General features: G+C 46.5%; 1 long non-coding RNA gene across 1 annotated transcript; it reads left to right on the top strand.

Annotated features, from left to right (window-relative positions):
* Window positions 1-3,800: 3,800 nt before the first annotated feature.
* On the top strand, window positions 3,801-10,214 carry LOC107519664. The gene is made up of 2 exons (XR_004954598.1): window positions 3,801-4,005; window positions 8,903-10,214. It is a non-coding gene; the product is annotated as an uncharacterized LOC107519664 (long non-coding RNA).
* The last annotated feature ends 933 nt before the right edge of the window (window positions 10,215-11,147 follow it).

Here is an 11,147-nt window from a genome sequence, read left to right as displayed (position 1 = left end):
TCTGATCATAAATTCCTAATTGGGCAGATCATGGTGGGTAGTCACTCCCCAGGCATCTGAAGTTGTAGTAAAAGGTTTGTCTTTGACTTGGCAAGACTTGTCCATTGTTTCTGTGCATCTAGGTTAACACACTTTTGAAATAAGCCATAACCACCCTCAAGAAAACACAGAATCTTGTGAACTATCAGGTAATCCAGTCCTTGCCTTGCTTTTTCCCATTTCCATGTACTCTTCCTTATGGCTCCTTCTTAATTTCGAATGCATGAAAGAAGCAGCAAAATTGTTATTACCTGGAGCATTTGAGTTCTTGCTCCTGGCGTATGTCATCAATTTGGCTCAAATAAGCTCTTATAAAAATTTTCTACAGGTTTGAACATTCTTACGTCGACACCGCACCTTGGCATCTGTGAATGTGACTTCATTTGGAAGTAAGGTTTTGTAGATGCGATTAAGTTAAGGATCTTGAAACGAGATTATTCAGGATTTACGGTAGGACCTACGTGCAAGGACCAATAACTTTATAAGAGACTGGAATAGTAAGATAGACACACAGACACAGAGGGCAGAGGCGATGTGGAGATAGAGGCAGAGATGGGAATTGCACTATCATGACAAGAAACACCTGGAGCCAACAGAACCTAGAAGAGGCAAGGACGAACTCAGAGCTTTCGCGGGGAACAGGGCCCTTCTGACACCTTGATTTCGGACTTCCAGTTTCCAGAACTGTGAGAGAATACATTTTTGTTGTTTTGAGCCATGACGTTCGTGGTTACTTGTTGTGGCAGTGCTAGGAAGCTTAACACACCCTTCCCTACACCCTCTTCTCTCTCTTCTTCCTTCAGCTTAATTACAATGTTTAAGAAATATTCTTACTCTCAAAAGAGATCCAATTATGCTGATCCAACGAACACATCTCTCAGCAGAAGTTAAATGACGAAACAAAACCACAAGAGGAAGATGCCACAAGCCACCAGGCAGCCCAGGGCTAAGTGAAGAGTGCATACAATAAGTACGGGAGGTCAGGAACTTCCTCGCCCTCAGACTCGACGTTTCCTATAACTGAACATGTCTCCATCCTGAGAGCTGGTTTTCTCTCTTCACGCCCTGTAAGATGCATCTCGTTTAGCAGCGTCACTTTGGCATGTCAATTCCAAACCATCTGCTAGATTCTTCTAGGTCTAAGGTTTTTCCAGATCGTATTTCTGGCATTTTTGTATTTTGCCTGACTCCTAAAGAGAGTTTTAGAATACATGTGACTTAAAATGGTGGGCTAAAATCACTGGGTTGTTAAATCTCTCATGGGCGACCTACACTGATGAAATGTTCTTTCGTGTTTGGGAAAAACACATACTTTGAACTTTGAATTAATTATTTTCTTTGTCTTGTGTCTAAATTAAAATCAATCGCTACTGGGCGACATCACACAGATAGGGCAGAGTAGGAAGCTCCAGGAATCTGCCCTTCCACCAAGTCGATGAGCTGGCAGGAACCTCAGCCCATTCGTGACTGATGGGGCTTCTGAAGGGATTTAAAGTGACAGGACCTACCTTTTTTCTCCCTCTCACCTCTTTTGAGAGCCAGACATTTAAGGAAATCTTTATGAAGTCCCTGGCTGACTGCAGATATAACAAAACAGAAGCATCAGAAACCACACAAAGCAAGATATACACGTTACAAAATAATTTGGAAAAGTTACAGCTGATTGGCTTTGGCTTTTACCAAGCAAGATTCAGCAGTCCCTGAAGTGTGGAACAGTTAGATCTCTAGAGCTAACATGACATAATACTCGAAATGTCCAGTTCTTAACAACAACAACAGAAAATATACCAAAAAAAAAAAAAAAAGTCAGGAAAATATGCCCATTAGAGAATGGCCCATTCACAGGGGGCAAAAAAATAATTTGACAGAAATCATCCCTGGGGAATTGCAGATATTGGAATTATTAGTCAAAGATGTTAAATCTGCTGTCTTGTGTATGTTTAATGAGCTAAAAGAAACCATGGACAAAAAAAACTAAAGGAAGTCAAGAAAATAATGTGTGAACAAAATGAGAATATGAACAAAGAGAAGTTATATAAAGAAACCAAACATAAATTCTGGAGGTGAAAAGTACAATAACTGAAATGAAGAACTCACTAGAAGGGTCAAACAGGAGACGTGAGCTGGCAAAAGAAATGATCAATCAACTCGAAGACAAGACCACCGAAATCGTCCCGTCTAGAATGAAGGGAAATGAACGAATCGTGAGAGATGCGTGAGATCTCATTAAATACACTAACATACACATTATGGGATTCCTAGAAGAGAAAGAGGAAGGAGAAAAAAGAAAGGGAATAAATAACGGCCAAAACCTCCTCAAATCTGAAAAAGCACATGAATAGACATGTCCATGAAGCTCGATGAATTCCATATAGGATAAACTCAAATAGATCTACACCAAGGCCCTTGGTACTCAAGTCGTCAAAACGCAAAGATAAACAGAATTTTGAAAGCAGCAAGAGAGAAGTGACTTGTCATGTTCCAGGGATCTTCAGTAAGAATAACAGCTGACTTATCCTCAGAAACCTTGGAGGCTGGAAGGCAGTGGGATGACATAAAATCCTGGAAAAAACAAAAACAACCACCTATCAACCCAAAATTTTATGCATGGTAAAATAATCTTTCAAGAATGGAGGGGGAAAAGTAAGACAATAGCTGAGGGAGTTCATCACTAGTTCACTTGCTCTACAATAAATGTTAAAGGGCGTCTTTTAGGCCAAAATGAAAAAGACAGTAGACTATAAATTGAAGCCATAAGAAAACATAAAGAACACTGGTAAAGGTTCTTTGTCCTTTCACATAGGTAAATATAAAATCCAGGATCATTTCTCTTTTGGTATGGTTTGTAAATTCTTTTCTTTCTTTTTCTTTCTTTCTCTCTCTCTCTCTTTCTCTCTTTCTCTCTTTCTCTCTCTCTCTCTCTCTCTCTCTCTCTCTCTCTCTCTCTCTCTCTTTCTTTCTTTCTTTCTTTCTTTCTTTCTTTCTTTCCTTTTACATGATTTAAGACACAAATGCATAAAACTAACGATGAGCATCGAGGTTTGCACATGGTTCCCCTCGGCAGGGCACACCTTCTGAAAGGAGGTGATTAACGAGACCTCTTTCTACCCATTTCCAGTACAGATGTGCACTCTCTGAGGCTAATTTTAAAAGGGGCGAAAGTATCATGTGGCTGGAAGGGAACTTGCAGAGTGTCTGCAGCAATACCAGTGCCTTCTGTCTGCAGAGTTTCGGAGGTATCTTCAGAGGCAGCACGCCACGTCTGGTATCGCTTTGAGTTTGTGAGGCAGGTAAGGTAGACATTTGGTTCAAGTGAATGAATATATATTGAGGATCCTCTGTATGTCAGGCAATGTGCTCAAAGCTTCGCACAGAAAAATGAGAGTGTGTCCGGCCTTAAGGAGCCCACGTGGCACACCCACTCCAGGTGAGGAAACTGGCAGTTAGAAAGACCAGGCTCTGTGGGCGAAATCACATGAGAAGAGGAACGGCGGGGGCAGGAAGCCAGGTCTGGTTTGTGGACCAGAGGATGACGTCAGGATGTCAGGCTGCCTGCCACTGGATCAGCCCACATCCCGGAAGGGGCAGGTTGGAACTCCTTTTGGAAATAAACTCTAGTCTGGCACACCTGACGAGAGATTTTGTTCTCAACGGTAGTAGCTTCAACACCTCATGTTGAACTTAACAGTTACTTCCTGTTGTTCTTTTTAATTGAAAAACACACAGTCCCTGCCCTTTTTCACTTCTGGTCAGTGGCTTAAGTTCCTCATTCAACACTTTGCAGAACTCTTGCATACGGCACCCTGGGGACAGGGCGAGAGGTGGAGGAGGGAAGAGCAGAACCGCCGGCCTGAGCCCTGTGAGATCTGCAGGGCCCAGCGACCATGCATGCACCGTTGGCGAGGTTTGCAAAACTCGTGCTTTCTTCATCTGGAGGTGGAGAAACGGGCCTGTTTCCTCTCCTGGGTATGTGGTGAAAACTTACTTTTTTAGAGGCCTTGCTTTCTCTTTAACCATCACATTAACTCTTAATTAATTTTAATGGGCTTTGGCAGAGACATCTATTATAATTTGGTACCAGTATTGACGCATTCTTGAAATCGCTTTGTGTCTCTTACGTCGTCAGACTCAATACTGGATTTGTACAGTCAATAAAGAATTAAGCAAAGTGACTATAGTGGGCTGAATGGTGGCTCCCAAAATATCAGGCCCTGATCCTTAAAACCTGTAAATATGACTTTATTTGGTTAAAACATTTGAAGATGTGGTTAAGTTAAGGATCCTGAGATGGAGATATTTTCCTGGATTAGCCAGATGAGCCCCCAAAACGTGAAAAGTGTTCTTACAAAAGAGAGGCGCAGGGAGATGACGCACACAGAAGAGGGGAGGCAGAGATTAGGGTGATTCGGCCACAAGCATAAGAACGCAGGAGGCCACCGGAAGCCGGGAGAGGCGGAGAACGGCTTCTCCTAGGACCCGATAACACGTTGATTTCCTTCTGGGAAGGCTCATGTTGAACTTCAGGCCTCCAGAACCACGAGGAAAGCGTTTTCTACTGTTTGAAGCCACCAACGTCGTGATAACTTGTTGCAGCAGTCACAGGTCACTAGTATGGGGTGGCGGGCGGGGTGCGTGCCTCTATTGTTAGAGCAGCCTCGCAAAGTCTGTGGATCTCTTCCCAGAAAAATGGTTTCAAAGCATGAGACAGAATAATATTTAAGCTCGTGCAGGAAGGCATATATATTGAAATACAGTTGTTGGAACATTAGAAAACGACTTAGTAGAGCTTAGAGCACGTTCGTCGAGACGACACGTTTCAAACATAGGCAAGTTAGCGCTGGTTTTGTTTCCGGAAGACGCCAGCTCGAAGGTTGCCCAGTTGGAGCGGAATCACACCATGACGCGGGCCTGTGGCGGGGAAGGTTGAGACCACGTGTGGTCAGTTACGGGGCCTCGTACCCACTACTGATTTGAAGTAGCGATGAAAATAGAGCGTCGCAAGGTCTGTGCAGGAGCTGTAACGTAACCGTGGAAATATTCCGTGTTCTCTGCTGACCAGGCCCCAGGACTGCCAATGCTCCGTGGTTTGTTGCCTGCACCGAGGATCGAAGGAAATGCTGGATTGTGAACCTCTGGTGCAGGACCGCGGGCTCCGAGGGGCAGGCAACAGGAGGGCCGGCGAGCGCGGGCTGCAGAGAGGCCGCGGAGGCCTGGGCAGGCTTTGTAGGGATGGCGGCCTGCGAAGGAGCCGGAGCCCTCAGCTGGGCACTCTGAGCGGCAGCAGCTCCCGGTGCAGCCCGGCGATGAAGCAGGCATGGCAAATTGGACAGGGTGTCAGGTTGACAGTGAAGTATGATGGATTAGCAGCCGAGACTGGTGGTGTGACCTGCTTTTAGACACTTCATTTAGAAGTTAGCGTATTGCTAGATGCTTCTTATAATTTGCGATGATGCTGATTGTGATAAATCGCGAGTTTCTGGCAAACTCCCCCAGCCCGCTCCAATGGCTGAACAGAGAAAATGTGTAACTCTGTGGGGACATTCATGCCACGAATGAGAGCGCGGATCTGGCCATAGCAGCAGAATGCTCAGTCAGTGAACAAAGTAATTAAATCAAGCTAATTAAATCACAATAAAAATAATTTTAATTTAATTAATTTCTCTGCACCGATTGAACATTATGTTGTAACCGTGAGGCTTTCTGAGCACTAATAGAATTTAGGGGCTGGGACACGGACATTGTGGTCACTGGTGTGATGTGTGGGTTATTGTCGAGGGAATGACATGAAATACATTTAACGAGATGCCGAAACGTTGACTGAGCCACGAGTAGAAAATGGTTTTGGAATTAAGATAATAAGGTCTTTTCCTTTCCCAGTTAGGATTCTGTACTAACCAGGGCAATAAATGTCAAGTTTAGCAATAATAATAAAAGGCCCAGACAAGGGAGATGGAGCACAGTCGCTTCGCTGGGTTGGAGTTGGTGGGAAACCTCAGGTCACAACCTCAGTAGTAAGCGGTAGTGCCGGGGACACTTACCCATTGGAAATGGGGGGCGCATTCAACCCCAGCCCCTGGTACCTAATAAAGGCCCTAGAAGCACGAGGACTGGATGGAATCCTGTGCGTTCCTCAGTCAGGGATGAACCGAGTGGCAATGGATTTTTAACAGCAGCACGAAAGACTTAAGTGAGGCATGTAGAAGGACTTTCTATCGGGGACAGATGTGAACAATAACTGGTTACTTCTTGAAAATGTGAACCGTGGTTTGCGCAGCCCCACCCTGACCCTAGTGCTAAGCAGAGAGCCTCGCACTCGCTGGTCCTCAAGTATTTATTATGAATTGGATTATTGAGGTCTCAAGGAATTTCTTCCCTTATTGCTTGAACATTAGGACAGATATTCTTCTCCGGGGTTGTTTAGACATTGTTCAGTTAATAAGCAGGAGGATGCTCACATAAGACGACCTCTCAAGGTCACCTCCAGAGACTAATTTTGTCATATAAGCAACACTAGGATTCTGAGTGTGTTGTGTTAGCAGGTGCCCACATAATCACTAACTGTGACTTTAGAGGAGACCTGTGCTTTGGATTCCAATATTATTTATCATGCACGTTATTTTAATTAATATTTTGTGTGTGTGCCAACATTTGAACCAGACCTCATTATGAGTGGTCGGGGCACCGCATTGTTTGTTGAGTGGAATTGTTCGTTGAGTGGTTTCCCTCCTTTGCAGCCAGGGAGGGCAGAGACCAAGCGCCCCCGTTTGCAAAAGCCTCTGCTGCTACAAAAATGTGCTGCAGATTCGTGGTCCCAGATGGCTCGTCAGCAAGGACCTGTGTCTCCATCCAAAAGAGGGATGCGAGGAGGTCCCTAGGCGGGGACTGGATGCTGAGTGAGTCTCCCCAGGGAGAAGGAAGTGAGGGGGTCAAGTGTTTGTACTGTATGAATGCCGCGGGAACAGGGGTGTCCACGTGCCTTTGAAGAGCGAATTGGCGCCTTTTCTGTTGTCCGTTCTTATGTAATTATACAGACAGAGTGAAAGCCAGGCTAGCACAATACTCATAGCTCCATTGGCTGGTCAGCTCAGCCCCTCCTTACACTCTGCCTGCAGGACGTTTGGGCGGGTGCTCTCCTTCCTGGCACAGCTGCCCCTGAGGTTAGAACAGGACTTTTCTCAGGGGGACATTGTTGTCATTCAGGAAAGGAGGGCACCCAGCTCAACCTGCATTCCCGCCGTTGTGGCCTCCTGCGTCTGACCCCCCCCCCCCCCCGCCGCCCCCACACACAAACACATACACACACTGGTGCAAATGTCCATCCTGACCAGCAGGGAGGGACGAGGTTGCCGAGCGAATCTCCGTTTCTCTAGGGCCTGATTCACAACTGTGAAGCGTCCCAGGATTAGCTAATGAGGATGATGACCCTAAAGTCACAATCCTTTCCCTCATTCTCATGGACCACAGTCCTGAGAGGTCTAGTTCTCTTCATAGCATTTTAAAAATTGTGCTTCCGATAACAGTATCTAACCTTCATTTGTGGGCGGATAGGTGCCCAGCAAAGTCCTAAGCGGTTGACCTGCGTCATCCCATTTAGTTCTGGCAGAAACTCTCTGAGGTCGGTGCTATTTTTATTTCTTTCTCATACACAAGAAAATGGTGACTTGCAGAAATTCAGTAACTTATGCTCCAGGTCGGAGCTAGTACGTGGCAAAGTTGCCACTGGAATCGAGGTCCTTCTCTCCCCCAAACTCCCACCGTCCCGCCTCAGAATGAACCAAGGATTGAGGCATATTGTGTAAGCGACCTGCAGCTCTCCCTCCCAACACAGTGCCGCCCGGGAACACGTGTTCTCCTGCGTCCGAGCCCCGGAATGCCCTCCCAGATCCTTTCTCAGTCCCGGCAAGCTATTTTAACAGAAGGAAGATGTTAGACACCCCCCCCCCCACCCCCTTAAGAACGTCAGGACAATTTTTTCCCCTTACAAAGTAAATTAACTACACACTGTGCATCTGCATTGGTACAAGGATTCTGCCACAGGGGGAAACCCCTTTAAAGGGGTTGACTTAGAGGCCTGAGGACATCTGGAGCATCTGCCCTTAAAGCGGCACGGGGCCCAGGCCCTGCGCCTGCCCGGTGTCCTCGCTCGGCATGGCCGGGCGCTTTGGAGGTGAGAGACAACTAACCGGTGCCACCCCCAGGCATGAGGCCGGCCAGCAGGCACAGCTCAGTCAGTCTCCCTACCTGGGGAAGCTCAGCCGGCTCCGTCCTCAGCACCGCGCCCCTGTCTTGTCTTTGATCTCTTTCTCTCTCTTCTCCTGCTTATGTTTTCTCTTTTTCTCTCCCGCCCCCCGTTCTCACCCCAGCCCCTCACTTTCCTGTCACCTCGTCTGTGCAGTTGGCACCGCGCTCCATCGTTCAGATGGCCTTTGCCCGCCTTATAATTCTCGGCTGAAAACTCATAATAACAGAAAACCCAAGAAGAGAAATATTTACTAGTGCCGAAATGGCTCGCATTAATGAAATAATGTTTGGGGGCATTTAGACTGAACTGGTGTAATTGTAGGTTGCAAAGTATAATAGTAGCTCATGCAGGGTTATCATTTTGTACTATTTTACCTTCAGGTTTTTGTTAATCCAGTGGGTTTGGTGGAATTAGAGGGCTGCTGTGAAAAAAAAAAAAAAAAAAAAAAGCCTGAGCAACCCGCTGGCCAGAGAACAGCCTTGTCAAACTAGCAGGTAGCTGCATGGTTAGCCTTTATCCCACGCACAATGAGGGCAGTCGCCAGGGCCTCTACAAAGAGTATTGAACTGTCGGCACAGGACGGTTTTGTTGAAAGCAATCCTTTTGATTTCATCTTCCCAGCCTAATGTAATAAAAACAGACATTATGAAATACACTCACCTCTGTTTGATGGAACCGTCGTGAATACCCAGCCATGTGTGCGAGCGTAAAGGTTGTCCAGCTGCCGGAAGTGACTTGCAACATGATGGCCAATCCAGAGGTTGTAAACGCCCCGACCCTGTGAGAGAGGACAGTTGTCCCAAGAGCAGGCCAGTGGGTGAACCGAATATAAACACGCCGTTTCTACCAAGAGAATATTTAACTTCTCAAACAATCTAAGGCCCGGCCACAGGCCCGTTCTCTCTTAGAAACAAAACCTTGAGGTTAGCTAAAGGAAGAAGAAAGAAAAACAAAGCAGAAGAATCTTGACCTTATTCTTGCTGACGGGATGGCCTTTTCTATGGAAACAGAAGGGGAGCCCACCACAGTTAGAAGCCTGGTTCCTGTCGGCTTCTCCTGCTTTCCATAGTCACCAGTTCCATACTCTGACCTCACTGGGCACCAACGGCAAAGATGAGGGCTTCACATGACTCGAGAATTTAGGAGTTTTCCCCCAAACAAGCAGCTCGCAGAAGTAAGCCTGACTCTGGCATTAGAAGATTCAAAAGTACTAAGCCTTCTAATTTCCTTAACTACTTGAAACATTCCAAGTTGGCTATCGCATGGTAAGCATGACTCCCACTATTTACTTGTGTACAGCTTGGGGACTCTTGTCCAGTTACTTGCTAAAGCGCCCTGAAAGGGGCTGCTTACTCTCCATCGGTTACACTCTGCTGTGAGTGTCGAAGCAACATTTTGCTGAGTGTGAGAATGAGAACGGGTGTGTAATTGCAGATTGTTGAAAATAGTGTGTAATTCCTCAGGCTGAATGAAAGCGTGACCTGGTACTTCTTTGAGATTCGAATCGCTCATTGTTCTAATAATTACTGTTGCATCCATTGTATTTTAGACTCTTTGTTTGCTCGTGGTTTCATTCAAAAAAACTGCCACTGAGCACCCACCGTGTGCCAGGATTTGGGTACTGGGTTCTGGGAGTTCATGCCCAAATGGTAGTGCCCGCCCTCAGGCAAGTTATAGTCTAAAGGGTTTTAAGACAAGGCAGATGGTTACAGTATAGTATGATAAGCACTGTGACAGGGAGATGCCCAGGGTACAGTAAGAGCCAGGAGGGGAGCCACAGACCCAGCCGTCTGTGTGTTTGTGCGTGCGTGTGCACGTGTGCACACTTGCATGTTCATGGTGTTTGGAAGTCCATAGCTTTAAAGTAGATGTCCTAGTGGAGAGGATGTCTAAAATAAATCTTGAAGGAAAATGGAAGTTAGACAATGAAAAGGAAAAGGGTTACATTCTAGATAAGAGGAAAAACAAGAGAAGGTGATATTTTAAGAACGATGCTACTTCGTTAATGGGAACTGCTGTTATTTGGAGTTGTGGTGACAGATGAGTCTGGGGACATTGCAGTGCTCTTGTGTTTCATGCCAAAGGGTTTATTTGAAGATGGAAGGAAGGAAGGAAGGAAGGAAGGAAGGAAGGAAGGAAGGAAGAGAGGAAGGAAGAGAGGAAGGAAGAGAGGAAGGAAGGAAGGAAAAAAGGAAGGAAGGAAGAAATGGCAACAGTGAGTATTGGAACAGGAAATGATCTAAGATTTATTTTCTGCCTGTGCCTGGTGATTTTCTCAAGTACATTATGTCTTTTCATGTCTAACCTCTGAACTCAGTTTCCTCATTTACTAAAAAGGAAATCCCTCCAACATAGGGAAGTTGTGAGGGTCGGACGAGATGCCGATGTAAGGTGCTTAGCCGTCCCTGGAACATTATCAGTGCTCCACGCACAGCGTCGTCATTGTCAGGACAAGCGCGGAGGCTGTATCGCGAGGGCGAGATCTGGAGCAGTGAAGAGGCTGTAGAAAAAGGGCCAGGGAGAGATCGTAGCTCCGGAAACAGGGTGGAGAGACAGCGTGAGAGATATTTGGGGAAGCCGCATCGGCAGGGCCGGTGGCTGAGGATGTGCAGGGGCTGAGGGGGAGGAGAGTCAACGTGACTTCCGGCTTTCTGGCCGGGCGCACAGTGGCCTCCCCTCTGAGATGGACACAGGTTGCCGCGGGCAGTGTCCACAAAGTGAAAGACCATCCGACTCCCAAACCCAAACTGTCCTTGGTCTGTAGAGCTTGTTTTCAAAACTGGACTCAAATCTGGAGCATGTGGAACAGTGGGGTGTGGTTGTGGGGGGTGGGGTGGGCAGAGACGCCTCACTGCAGGGGAGATGG

Source organism: Rousettus aegyptiacus, unplaced genomic scaffold, assembly GCF_014176215.1.
Source record: "Rousettus aegyptiacus isolate mRouAeg1 unplaced genomic scaffold, mRouAeg1.p scaffold_m13_p_15, whole genome shotgun sequence".
Taxonomy (NCBI): domain Eukaryota; kingdom Metazoa; phylum Chordata; class Mammalia; order Chiroptera; family Pteropodidae; genus Rousettus; species Rousettus aegyptiacus.
This window is presented reverse-complemented; position numbering and strand designations above follow the sequence as displayed.